Here is a 13,708-nt window from a genome sequence, read left to right on the forward strand (position 1 = left end):
GTTGAGCCCTTGTCATGGTCGGATCATTTTCTCCTTCGACTGGACCTTCAAACTGCTACACCCCACTGCAGGGAGGTGGAACCGATCAGTTGGTTCCGCCCCAGGCGCCTGATGGACCCAGATAGGTTCCAGATGGAGCTTGGGCCACTCCCTGAGGCTCTGGCTCATGACTTGACTGAAGACCTGGTGGCCGCCTGGGATAGGGCGGCCGCTGGGGCTTTGGACCGCATCGTGCCTCTGACCCGGCGCCGATCCCATCTAGCTCCCTGGTTCTCCAAGGAGCTGAGGGAGATGAAGCTCCAGAAAAGACGCCTGGAGAGCGGTTGGAGGACTAGCCATTCCGAATCTGACCGAACACTGGTGAGGTCTCATATTAAGAACTACCTAGTGGCGATAAGAACAGCAAAATCTAATTATTTTTCCGCTCTTATCGCATCTGCAGGTAACCGCCCAGCCGCCCTGTTTAGGGTGACCCACTCCCTGCTTCATCTGGGAGCGTGGGAAGACCCCTTGCAGGGTAGGGTGGAGGATTTTGTGCAATATCTGCACGACAAAATCACTCAGATTCGGGAGGGCTTGGACTCTGACTGGGTAAGTACAGGTGGGATGATGGAGGGGGGTCTTGAGAATGTTATCTGGGAGGAGTTTGATCCTGTGACTCCCAAGGATGTGGACAGGATTCTGGGTAGGCTTAGCACGGCCATGTGTTTATTGGATCCGTGTCCCTCCTGGTTGTTACTGGCCTCCTGGGAGGTCACACAAGGCTGGTTCCAGGGGATTGTTAATGCTTCTTTGAGTGAGGGTTTCTTCCCCTCTGCCTTGAAAGAGGCAGTGGTGAGGCCCCTCCTCAAGAAGCCTTCCCTGGACCTGGCTGTTTTAGCTAGTTATCGTCCAGTCTCCAACCTTCACTTTGTGGTGAAGGTTGTTGAGAGTGTGGTGGTGCGACAGCTCTCCTAGCACCTGGATGAAGTGATCTATCTAGATCTGTTCCAGTCGGGTTTCAGGCCCGGGTACAGCATGAAAACGGCATTGGTCACTTTGGTGGATGATCTCTGGAGGGCACGGGATAGGGGTTGTTCCTCTGTCCTGGTCCTATTAGACCTCTCAGCGGCTTTTGATACCATCAACCATGGTATCATGCTGTGCCGGTTGGAGGGGCTGGGAGTGGGGGGCACCATGCTGCGGTGGTTCTCCTTCTTTCTCTCTGATCAGTTGCAGTTCGTGTTGGAGGGGTGTCAGAGGTTGACCTCGAGGTGCCTTGTTTGTGGGGTGCCGCAAGGGTCGGTCCTCTCACCCCTTCTGTTCAACATTTATGTGAAGCCGCTGGGCAAGATCATCCATGGTTTTGGGGTGAGGTTTCACCAGTACACTGATGACACTCAGCTGTACTTCTCCACCCCGGACCACCCCAATAATGCCCTTGACATGATGTCCCGGTGCCTGGAGGCCGTGCAGATCTGGATGGGGAAGAACAGACTCAGGCTCAACCCATCCAAGACCGAGTGGCTGTGGTTTCCGATGTCCCGATATAGTCAGTTAGTGCCATCACTGACTATTGGGGGCGAGTCTTAGGCCCCCACGGAGTGGGTTCATAACTTGGGTGTCCTCCTGGATGCACGGCTGTCCCTGGAAGAACACCTGACAGCTGTGGCCAGGGGGGCCTTTTATCAGGTTCGCCTGATCCGCCAGTTGCATCCCTTTCTGGATCAGGGCTCCTTGCACATAGTCACTCACGCCCTCGTCACTTCCCGCCTGGACTACTGTAACACTTTCTACATGGGGCTCCCCTTGAAGAGCACCCGGAGGCTCCAACTGGTCCAGAATGCGGCCGTAAGGGTGATTGTGGGGGCGACGTGGCATTCCCATGTAACACCTATCCTGCATGAGCTGCACTGGCTCCTGGTGGTCTTCCGGGTGCAATTCAAGGTGTTAACACCTTTAGAGCGCTCCATGGCTTAGGACCTGGATACCTACGAGACCGCCTTCTGCTACCAATAACCTCCCACCAGTCAGTACGTTCCCACAGAGAGAGTCTCCTCCGGGTGCCGTCAAGTCAGGCAATGTCGACTGGTGACCCCCAGGGGGAGAGCCTTCTCTGTGGGGGCACCTGTCCTCTGGAATGAATTGCTCCTGGAGATTTGGAGGATCCGGACCTACGAACCTTCTGCCGTGCCCTCAAGACTCTTCTGTTCCAACAAGCTGGGCTGGCATGATTCCAATTCTTCAACTTTGAATCGTCATTTTTTAAGAATGGGTTTTTTAATTAGTTATGGGCCATATTGTTTAATATATATTTTAAATTGCTTTTAAATTTTATATTTGTGTGTTGTTATTCTGGCTATACACCGCCCTGAGTCCTTGGGGATAAGGGCGGTATAAAAATTCAAATAAATAAATAAATAAATAAATAAATAAATAAATAAATAAATAAATAAATAAATAAATAAATAAATAAATAAAATGTAAGTATTTGTAGGGTTAGGAATTGCATTTAAATATTGTAGCAGACTGACATCTACATAATAACACCTGCTTGCTAATATAATTTTCATTTAACAGATACAACTTATTAAAGAATAATAAATAGCAAATACTTATTTACTCAGTATAAGTGTGCATAAATATTTATATCTCAATCAGAACAGAGCTGGAAGAGACCTTGGAAGTCTTCTAGATCAGCTCCCTGCTCAAACAGGAGATCATATACTGTACCATTCCACACAAGAGGCTATACAGGATCTTCTTAAAAAACTCCAGTGATGAAACATCCACAACTGCTGTGGGCAAGTTATTCCACTGGTTAATTGTTCTCACTGTTACAAAGTTTCTCCTTAACTCCAGGTCGCTTCTCTCCTTGATTAGTTTCCATCCATTGTTTCTTGTCCTGCCTTCCGATGCGTTGTAAAATTTCATGAGTGAAATTTCTATTTGAATTCAGCTGTTTTCTCAGTTGGAAGCCAACTGCGGATACTGGAGAACAAAACTTTTTACTTTAATTTTTTTTAATTTCTTGACTTAACTGCGCTGCACACCAGAACAACGAAACACAAAGACAGATTTTTCCCGAATGCCATCACTCTGCTAAACAAATAATTCCCTCAACACTGTCAAACTATTTACTAAGTCTGCACTACTATTAATCATGTCATCGTTCCTATCGTATCTTTTCTTTTAAGTAAACTGAGAGCATGTGCACCAAGACAAATTCCTTGTGTGTCCAATCACACTTGGCCAATAAAAATTCTATTCTATTCTATTCTTCTATTAAACATTCCATCTTCCATTAAACAGTGTGTCATCTGGGTATAAATATATCATGTGCAATAACAATCAAAATTTACAACGGTATTCATTACATTTATATTGATTCTCTAATCTTATAATAAAAATAATGAGCATAGTAGATCTATTCATTTCTCCCTCTTAACATAATATGAATAATATTGCCCCCTAGGAAGTTATAAATTCCGAGTTATGCCATTCAGACTGCAGGGCGCCCCAGCAGTGTTTATGCAATTAATCAACGAGGTTCTCCATGAATACCTCTATCGTGATGTCTGGACGACATCCTGATCTATACGTATCATTTCTTATCTTCTAATAAGAAAATAATAATAATAATAATAATAATAATAATAATAATAATAATAATAATACAATATAATTTTAATTGTCATATTAGTAAGAATCATCATATTGTTTGCTTCTCTATTTTAACATGTTTTCAATATTTCACTGATCTCCATTTATATCTAACTTCTATTTTTGTTTTCCAACCACTCATAAAATAACTCCCATGTCATATAATATTCAGTTTGTTCATTCTCCTTTATAGCAAGCATTAATCTATTCATTTCTGCACATTTTAATATTTCCCTACTCACATTCTCATCAGTAGGGATCTCTCCGCTTTTCCAGTTTTGTGCAAATACAATTCTATCTGCAGTTAATACATGTTTAATTAAATAAGTTTCAGGTAAAATTCCCAACAATTTTTTTTTTTTTTTTTGCTTTTACACAGGTCCACCACATATGATAATATGACCCAGATATCTGGTGACATTTCCAACATTTAGCTGACTTGTGTTTAAACATCTTTGCCAACCTTGCCAGTTCAAGATGCCATCTATAAACATCTTATACAGATTTTTTTTATATGCAGTTGACATTGTTACTTTATAGTTCCTGTCCCACAACTTCTGCCATTTATCTGATTCTATTGTGTAACCAAAGTTTTTTGCCCATGCTATCATTGTCTCCTTCACTTGTTCATCTTCCAGTATAATGACCTTAATCTCATAATTCTTTATAGAAACCATATTTAGCATCTTTCTCATATCTAGAATGTATCTGAACTTGTGAATACCATGCCATGTTGATCTCTTGATCACTCAGCTCTTTTTAGATTTAAGTTCCCCCTTTACATTCATAATATCTTTATATCTAACAATATTTCCCCTGTTAATGACATTTTGGTGGATCAGTGCTTCCACTGTTGAAAGTCAAACTGGTATCCTCAAATAATGTCCTCTAATTTTCTCCCATACTAACAATAGTGCATTCCTTATGAAATGTCTTTGAAAGTAACCATGGGTCTTGCTTTTCTCATACCACAAGGCTTTCCAACCCAGTTTTAAATCATGGCCCTCCAGAGTCAATAGTCTGAGAACAAAACTTTTTACATTTCTCATTTAGTTCTTTCTGTCCCGTGTCACTATTATTTTGACCTTAATTCCAAGTTACGATACCCTGTAACTCTTGTGATACCCTGTGTATCACATTGATTTGAGCATGTCTAAAAAAGATGTAACTCGTAGAAATGATGGTAAATCTATTGGCAGTAGGTAAACCTCTAAAACAGAATTGAGAAAATAAAAAGAGGATATATGTGTAAATATTTCTAGGATTAGGGATTGAAATCTTTAGGCAGTTTTGACAATTCCATAATATTATCTACTTGTCAATGTAAATTTCATAAAACAAATAACTAACACAACATACAATTATTTACAAAAGTAAATAATATACAGCAAAGGGTAAACTAGGTGGCTTTCCTGTATCTCTCATAAATCAATTAAAGCCCCCCAAAGCATCTAAAGTAAATCAAAAGACCCAGCAGTCCCAGAGTAGAAATACAACATATAGTGTAAGAACTGTAACAGGCCCTTTGTAGGACAAAAGTCAGAAGACTACTTGAGTGTATCCATGAACACCAACAACCAATCATCATCAGAAGACATGATGGAAGTTTTCTTAATCTCCATGCTAATTTCTATGTCAGAACACATGGAATGACTTAACCATAGTTTCAGCTGGGAAACCATACTTTCAACTGAGAATCAGAGACCAAACGAGTCCAAAAATGCATATAGAGGTAACAACAACTATATATCATTCAAAAGAGACCATCAAAAAGCCAAAAAGAAAACAAAAAGTTTAAAATAATCAACATCAATCAACAGCAATCAACAGAAAGATTAATGCTAGACCAACAATCAGGTAAACAAGTCCAATCAAGAAACCAGTAATGCAGTCAAACAAGCTAACAGTGAACAACAGCCTAATTAAGGAACCATGAAGACCTCACTGACAAGGCAAGCCACCATATACAATGAGAGCAAATCCACTCCTTTGTAGTACTAATAATGTTATCTACTAACCCAATGCAAAAACTGCAAGAAAACAACCAAGCTCAGACATCACTAAGGTCCAGACAGTTCAACCCTTAGCTACAAATATTCTCTTTTACTGAAACAGCAAAGTTTGGAAAAATTCTATGTATGTATAGTACATTTATATTTATGTGTATGTATATACATAAAGAGTGTATGGGTCTCTATAGGAAGGAAGGAAGGAAGGAAGGAAGGAAGGAAGGAAGGAAGGAAGGAAGGAAGGAAGGAAGGAAGGAAGGAAGGAAATAATGGGGCTTAATCAAGGACCCATATAGAAAAGCAGGAAATGCCCCAAATGTGCTAAGAAGTAGAAGTTATTCTACTTCTGTTACTGATTTTCCCAAAGGGGAAAACCTCCATTGAAGAATTATGTATGCAGTGCTAATGCTAATAAGTGGGTCACTTAAGTGGGACAGAAATAAGCACATTGCTGACCAACAGGCATATCAAACAAAATTCAGACAGTACCAGTATTTTGATTAATTGTATTATTTTTAGAATATCTGAAGAGAAAGATGCTTCCTAACAGTGAGATCAAAATTTCATTTAATGCTTGAGAAGAATAAACAGATCTCTGCAGTGCTGGGTTTTTTGGATGCAGAGAAGGCCTTTGATCGAGTGAACTGGAACTTTCTATTAAACACTTTAAGAAAGATGGACTTTGGGGATCAGTTTGTGCAGGTGGTTTCAGCAATTTATCAAGAGCAAACAGCACAAATTATTATTAATGGAAGCTTAACTACAAATTTCAGTATAGAAAAAGGCACAAGACAAGGTTGTCCGTTATCCCCGTTGTTGTTTATCTTAACTCTAGAAGTCTTGTTGAACACAATACGGGACTCGAGCACTTTGAATGGAATAGTTATAAGGCAAGAGGATTACAGAACAAGGGCATTTGCAGACCATCTGGTTGTTACCCTAACACGGCCGATGGAATCAATAATCCAGATGAAAGACATTATAGAAGAATATGGTATGGTATCAGGATTTAGACTGAATCAGAAAAAAAAACAAGATGATAGTTAAAAACATGACAGAAGATCAAAAGAAGGAACTTGAAAGGAAGGCAGGCTTTGAAATAGTATCAAAGGTGAGATATCTAGGAGTCCAAGTTGCAGATTCAAATATAAAACTGTTCCAAAATAATTATGAGGTGTTGTGGCGAAAGGTACAAAAGGATATGGAAACTTGGAAAAAACTGCAGCTGTCCTTACTTGGAAGAATAGCAGCAGTTAAAATGAATGTTCTACCTAGATTTTTATTTTTGTTTCAAATGATTCAGGTGCTTAAAGGTGATAAACAGCTGATGGAATGGCAAAAAGGAGTGAATAAGTTTGTTTGGAATGAGAAAAAGCCAAGAGTTAAATTGAAAATTATGCAAGATGTTCGTGAAAGGGGTGGCCTTAAACTTCCAAACCTACGACTGTACTATGAAGCAGCAGCGTTGACACAAGCAAGTGATTGGTTTGGAAGGACAAAGACTGGAATATTGAATATAGAGAGTTCTGATCTTGAATTTGGTTGGCATGCATATTTATTTTATGAAAATAAAGTGGATAAACTATTTAACAGCCATATACTTAGAAACTCCTTGATGAGAGTATGGAAGAAGCACCGGTACAAATGGGATTATAAAATACCGTTGTGGTTGGATCTTGGTCATATTATATGGAATACAGACATAAAGTCACTCAGGGGGTTTTTATACAAAGAAGTACTTTTTAATGATGGGGGCAGATGGCAACTAAAGACATTAAATAAACTGTTGGAAGAAGGGATTAATTTAACTTGGTTACAGTATAATCAGCTTCAACTGAGATGGAGAGAAGATCAAAAAACTGGTTTAATGTTGCATGAAGAAGAATTGGTAAGACAGATAAAAGAGAAAGGCCCAATGCATATCAAGAGGGTTTATAATGTTTTGTTAGAAAGAGATTCAGAAAATGAATTGGTTAAAGATTGTATGATAAAATGGGTGCAAAACTTTGCAGAACCAGTTATGATGGAAATGTGGGAAAAAATATGGGTTCAGAATGTTAAATTTACGCAGTCACAGAACTTGAGGGAAAAATTTTATAAAATGTTTTATAGGTGGCATTTAGATCCTAAGAAATTGTCATGCATGTATCCTAATGTTCAACCAAAATGTTGGAGATGTGATTGTTTAGATGCTACATATTATCATATATGGTGGACTTGCAAGAAAGTGAAGGCATTCTGGATAAAGATTTGGTGGGTTATGCAAAATGTTCTGAAGAAAAAACTCCATTTTTTCCTCAATTGTTTTTATTGGGCATAGTTAAGGACTTTTCAAGGGGTGAAACAAAATTGATATTGTATATGGTGACAGCAGCTAGGTTACTGATTGGTCAATATTGGAAAAGGGATGTTATGCCTACTATTGAACAATGGACTTTGAAGGTGGCCAGTTTTGCAGAAATGGCGAAGATATCAGCATACTTAAAAGACCGGACTCAAGAGACTTATGCATGGGAGTGGAAGAAATGGATAGATTATGTACAGAATAAATATCAAACTAGGAAGTACCAGATAGCTTTTAGTTGAATGTTGTGTAGAAATGTATAGTATACAGGGGGTAGAATAGTTCAATGTCATGTAGAAATGTATAGTACACAGGGGGCAGAATAGATGGGTGGTAAAATATGATATAATATGATTTGGATTTGGATTTCACCTTGGGGAAGTCATGGGAGGAGGGGAGGGCTAGGGAGGGTTAGGGAGGGAAATGGGGGGGGGGGGAATGGGAAAATTTGTACTTGTAAAACTTTTTCAATAAAAAAAATCATTTAATGCAATTTAGTATGTTTTTTAATTAATGGTGACTGAAATTTCCATTTGAATTCAGCTGTTTTCTCAGTTGGAAGCCAACTGCAGATCCTGGAGAACAAAACTTTTTACATTTCTCATTTAGTTCTCTCTGTCCCCCATCACTATTATTTGGTCCTTAATTGCAGGTTACAATACTCTGTGTATCACAAGTTGGCTTGTTCACCTGAGCATGTCTAGACCTGTACAATCATTATTAATTATGCATTCTTATTTTCAATCTCTAAGGAGTTAGAGAAAATATTAAAAGTAATGTATTTCAACAGGAACAAAAATGCAATATTCTTTTTTCCCCAAGGGTACAGCTAGAGGACAAAGTCCTGTCATTCTGATTTTTTAAAAGAGTAAACCTCTACTTTAAAGCAGCCTCATGGAACACTGTATCTCAGGCTGTCCTATTTCAAATGCCTAATTCTAATGGAGTGAACAGATGGCTGAGAGATAAATTGCTGTACAAAATGATATTATTCTTTGCATCTGTAGCAATATTGTCCTTCTATGTAGAAGCTGACACAACCCTTTCTAAAAGTTCTGTTGGAAATCAGCCTTTTATTAAGCATAAGCATTATCATTCAGAAGACTTGGTCATTGCGGGCATTTCGTCTCAAATTTACATGATTTCTGATCAAGTAACATTCAGAAGAAGTCCATCAGATGAACTGGTTGATGATTTCATGTATGGAATTCTTATTTTTAAGTAATGAAAATACAGAAAATAGTTAAAGCCTATGACATGATTGAATTAGGATGGAGGGTGAATGTTAAATTGCCCTTTGCTAAATAATAATAATAATAATAATAATAATAATAATAATAATAATAATAATAATAATAATAATAATAATAATAGTAATAATTTTATTTATATACCGCCCTTCCCCCAAAGGACTCGGGGCGGTGTACAGTCAGAATTAAAATATAAATATACAATATCATAGTTAAAATTAATTAAAATCATTAAATAGTTTTGGCCAAATTTTAAAGCCCAAAATTAAAATCCAATTTAAAATCATTCAGTTAGACAGCCCCGCCTGTCAGAACCATAGGGTCTTGAGGGCACAGCAAAAGACCCAGAGGTCAGAGATGTTACAAATATCCAGGGGCAATTCATTCCAAAGGGCATGATTTCTCTCTACATAATATTGGTTCAATTTCCATCTGTTACACAAGTTATTTTCCATTGTGTTTCTATTTCTATGCTTTGGTACCATTCTAGCAAGTATCAGTTTAATTTTAAGACACTTTTCTCATATGGATATAACTCAATGAAGTACAAATGAAATAAATGCCTCCAAAGCATTGTTTCATACCAGTGATATGTTAAGGTATGCATGATTGTAGTTAGTTGTACATGCATATATTATATCCAATATTCCTCAGAAATTTCTAGGGTATTGAATAAGTAAAGTAGAAAATTAGGGTAGAAAGTAAAATTAAATATAGACCTCCAAATTAAGAATATAAAACCCCAGAAATTATTAATATTCATTGCATTTTGCAATTGGGCTGCCTGAATGCATATGGATTGTTATATTGCTTTGACCTCTTTCTTGAATATTTTAAACAAATGGTTTCTTTGATGCTAGTGCTTCCACCTGTATCAGTGCTTGTGGCCTGCACAATCTAAACTTCTGTGATACAATTAGAATGCAGCCAATTCCAGATTTGGCAACAGATGTTGTAAAATTCATTTCAGATATTATATGCAAAACTACCAGCACATCTTGGCTTTGGAATTTGCAATCAAAGAAATCAATGAGAATTCCAGGATCTTGCCAAACATCAACCTCGGTATCCATATCTTCAATACCTATGTCCTGGCAAGATGGATCTATCTGGCTACCTTGGAGCTTCTCTCTACAAAGGGAAGGTTCATCCCCAACTACAAATGTGACCTCAAGGACAATGTAATATCTGTGATTGCAGGACATAATGCTTTCATTGGTCAGTTCATGTCAAACATTCTGAATATATATAAGATCCCACAGGTAAGAGCCATCCCATAAAGAAAGGAGTCAAATCTAAATACAGTATTTCTTGCTTGATTTAGTTTAATTTCTATTCCAAATTTTATCTTTATGAACCTATTAGTGTCAGACACATTCAAAACAAAGGGATAACATTACCTCATATAGTTAAAATCACAATCAAGCTAAACATCAAAATATATTTCATCCAGGGTGGGAAAGAGAGGAATGATTCAAAATGCTTGAATATCTAATCTACATATATCTAGTTGCGTATATCTAATCTACAGGGTAAATTATGTCATTGAAACATGTTTAAAGATAGCATAATCCAGAGGTTCATATCCATCCTTGGAGTTCATATATTTCTGGAGCTTTGTTTATTAAGAAATAATTATCATAGAAATTGTACTGGAACATGCTAATGGTAATCAAATCTACCCTTGCCTGGAGAACATTAATATTTAAATAAGATCCTTAAAATAGACATAAGTGATTTGGAAGTATATACTCTGATTTCTTCTTTTTTCTTAGCTCATATATGGTTCAACTGCAGAGATAGATGACAACATAGAAGCTGCTTTCTTCCATCAATTATTTCCAAATGAAGATCTCCAAATTAGGGGGCTGATTCAATTGTTGCTTCACTTCCAGTGGAAATGGATTGGGCTCATTTTCCCAAACCTTGAAAATGGAAAGAGGTTGATACAGAATAAGCTTGATATATTTTCTAAGAAAGGCATCTGTTTTGATTTCATGGAAGAAATGCCAAAGGACTCTCTTACCAATGATATTGAAATTCAACTTAATGGTTATATATCGGTATATAAGGCTATTATGAGAAGTACTGCCAATGTTGTAATCACAGATGGTGAAAATGAGGACAAGCCTGTTCTTAGAATGTTGCCATTTATTTCAGAATATGAAGACATGCCAATGAAGAGAAAAGATAAAGTTTGGGTCATGCCAGCACAGATGGAATTCACATCAGTCCCCTTTCAAAGATACAGGAGCCTGGATTTCATGCATGGTGCACTATCGTTGGCAGTTTCCTCAAAGGAAATATTAGGGTTTAAGAAATTTATTCAGATGAGAAAACCTTCTTCAGAAGAAGAGGACAGTTTGACAAGAGTGTTTTGGGAAGATGTGTTTGAATGTTCTTTCCCAAATGCTGGATTAAATGAGGTCAATGACAATCAATGCACTGGTGAGGAGTCACTGGAGACCCTTCCTGAATCTGTGATTGAATCTACTATAACTGGGCAAAGTTATAGCATTTACAATGCTGTATATGCAGTTGCCCATGCTTTGCAAGCCATGCTTTCATCTAAGAGCAGAAAAAGAGGAAATGCTTGGGAACTCAGTCAACAGCCGTGGCAGGTAAAAATGACATGAATGAAAATACCCCCTTATATAAGGGCCAGTAACATAAATGTTCAGCTAGTATTTTGGAGTTTTATAGCTAATAAGAGTATTCTGAAGATGAACTAAATCACCTCTGAATCTTATGCTTCCTCTAAGTAAGGCCATTGTTCGCTTTAAATAACAGAAGAACTCGAAGTTACTTGAGATCCATTATGTAATTACTTATGAATAATTTTTGCCCTCCTTTTTGAAATATAAATTCTCCATTAGTTTCCTCCATTAGTTTCTGGATGGAATATTTTCAGTTTCCTAAGTTAACAAAGAATACTGTAATTATCTTTGATTATTTGCTTAGATTCTGAGTTTTGATTACACAGTGAGGAAAAGATTATGAGAAGAAGGAAGGAAGGAAGGAAGGAAGGAAGGAAGGAAGGAAGGAAGGAAGGAAGGAAGGAAGGAAGGAAGGAAGGAAGGAAGGAAGGGCATTGAGCTGCAGTAAGTCTTGATTATTTGCTTGGGGTCCTGCATTTTGATTCCACAGTGAAGAGAAGAGTAGGAGATACATAAGAAAAAAAAGAAACAATGGCATTGAAGAGTGATCAATAGACAGACCACAAGAATTTTTTGTTGGCTCTTCATAGATCAAATGCTCACAATATTTTAGTACACCAGAGCTTGTGAGCAACAGCAAGTAACCAGGGTGCCATAAATATTATTAGTCCAGCTGACATAGATGATAATATTGCTTCCAACATGCATGGGAATACTAAAAGAATTCTAAATACCTATGGAATTTTTGGAGTATAAGACGCACCTTAATTTTGGGGGAGGAAAACAAGGAAAAAAGAATTCTACCTCTGCCTACCAGCATTTAAGGTGGTGCTGCTTTACTCTGTCCTCCTCCTCCTCCTGCAAGCGAGAGGTGCCTCAGATGCTCGGCTGGGAAAGAGGGTGTTGATTACTGATAAGTTCTTTTCCAGAAAACTTATTAGGGTGCTTCTGCGATCTGCAGGGACTACTCGCTTTCTCCCAAAGAGACCCCTCGCATGCTCTGGTGGGATAGTCAGAGCACAGCCTGAGGAACAAACCTCTTCAGGATGGTTGGGGGGGGGCTCTGCCTGGCAGCTTTGGGAAACAAGGCAGGCCCCACTATTCGCAGCTGGTCACCCATCTGGCCGCAGCATGGGCAGCTCAGGGCAGACAATGGTCGTGATGACTTCGCTTCCCAGCAATGTGAGGAGCTGCTGCCACCGCCGCCTAAACCCTTTCCACGCCCAAGAGCCGAGCCAAGCTGAATGGGTGTCCCTAAAGTGAAATGCCCCTTCTTTCCAGCCACCGCTGCCTATTGGCCGGATTCCCCAATCCAATTCTCAGAGCCGCGTTTCAGGCGGCGGTCAGTTTTCCTGCAATGTGCAGCGGGGAACCGTGAACCGTTTTGGATTCGGGGAGGGGATCGGAGCGCTGCCGACTGAAAATACTTTCTACCCATTGCACATTGGAGAGCTGCACGCCCTCATCTCAGCAGACTCACCTTCTCTTTCCTCTTGGCCAGAGCTGCCGCCTGAAATGCGGTGCACTTTTTTTGCCTCTGCACACCCCATGTTTGGAATCAGGAAGGGGATCGCGGGTCTGCCGCCCGAAAACGCTTTCCTTTGGAATTGAGATTCATATGATCCAATCAAGGTGCCGTCTGGTTACCTGGTAACGTCGCTCCTCCTCTCTCTGGTTAGAATGTCCTTGGTTCCCAGGGGAAAGCATTTTATTTTGGCTATAAAACACCAGCTATCTCTATTCCCCCCACCCTATCCCTCATCTCCAGTGTGGCAATGCTGAAGCATCAAAATGGCCATGGGCAGG

This window comes from Pituophis catenifer, unplaced genomic scaffold (assembly GCF_029215685.1).
Source record: "Pituophis catenifer annectens isolate HBS135680 unplaced genomic scaffold, rPitCat1.0.hap2 SCAF_15, whole genome shotgun sequence".
NCBI lineage: Eukaryota > Metazoa > Chordata > Lepidosauria > Squamata > Colubridae > Pituophis > Pituophis catenifer.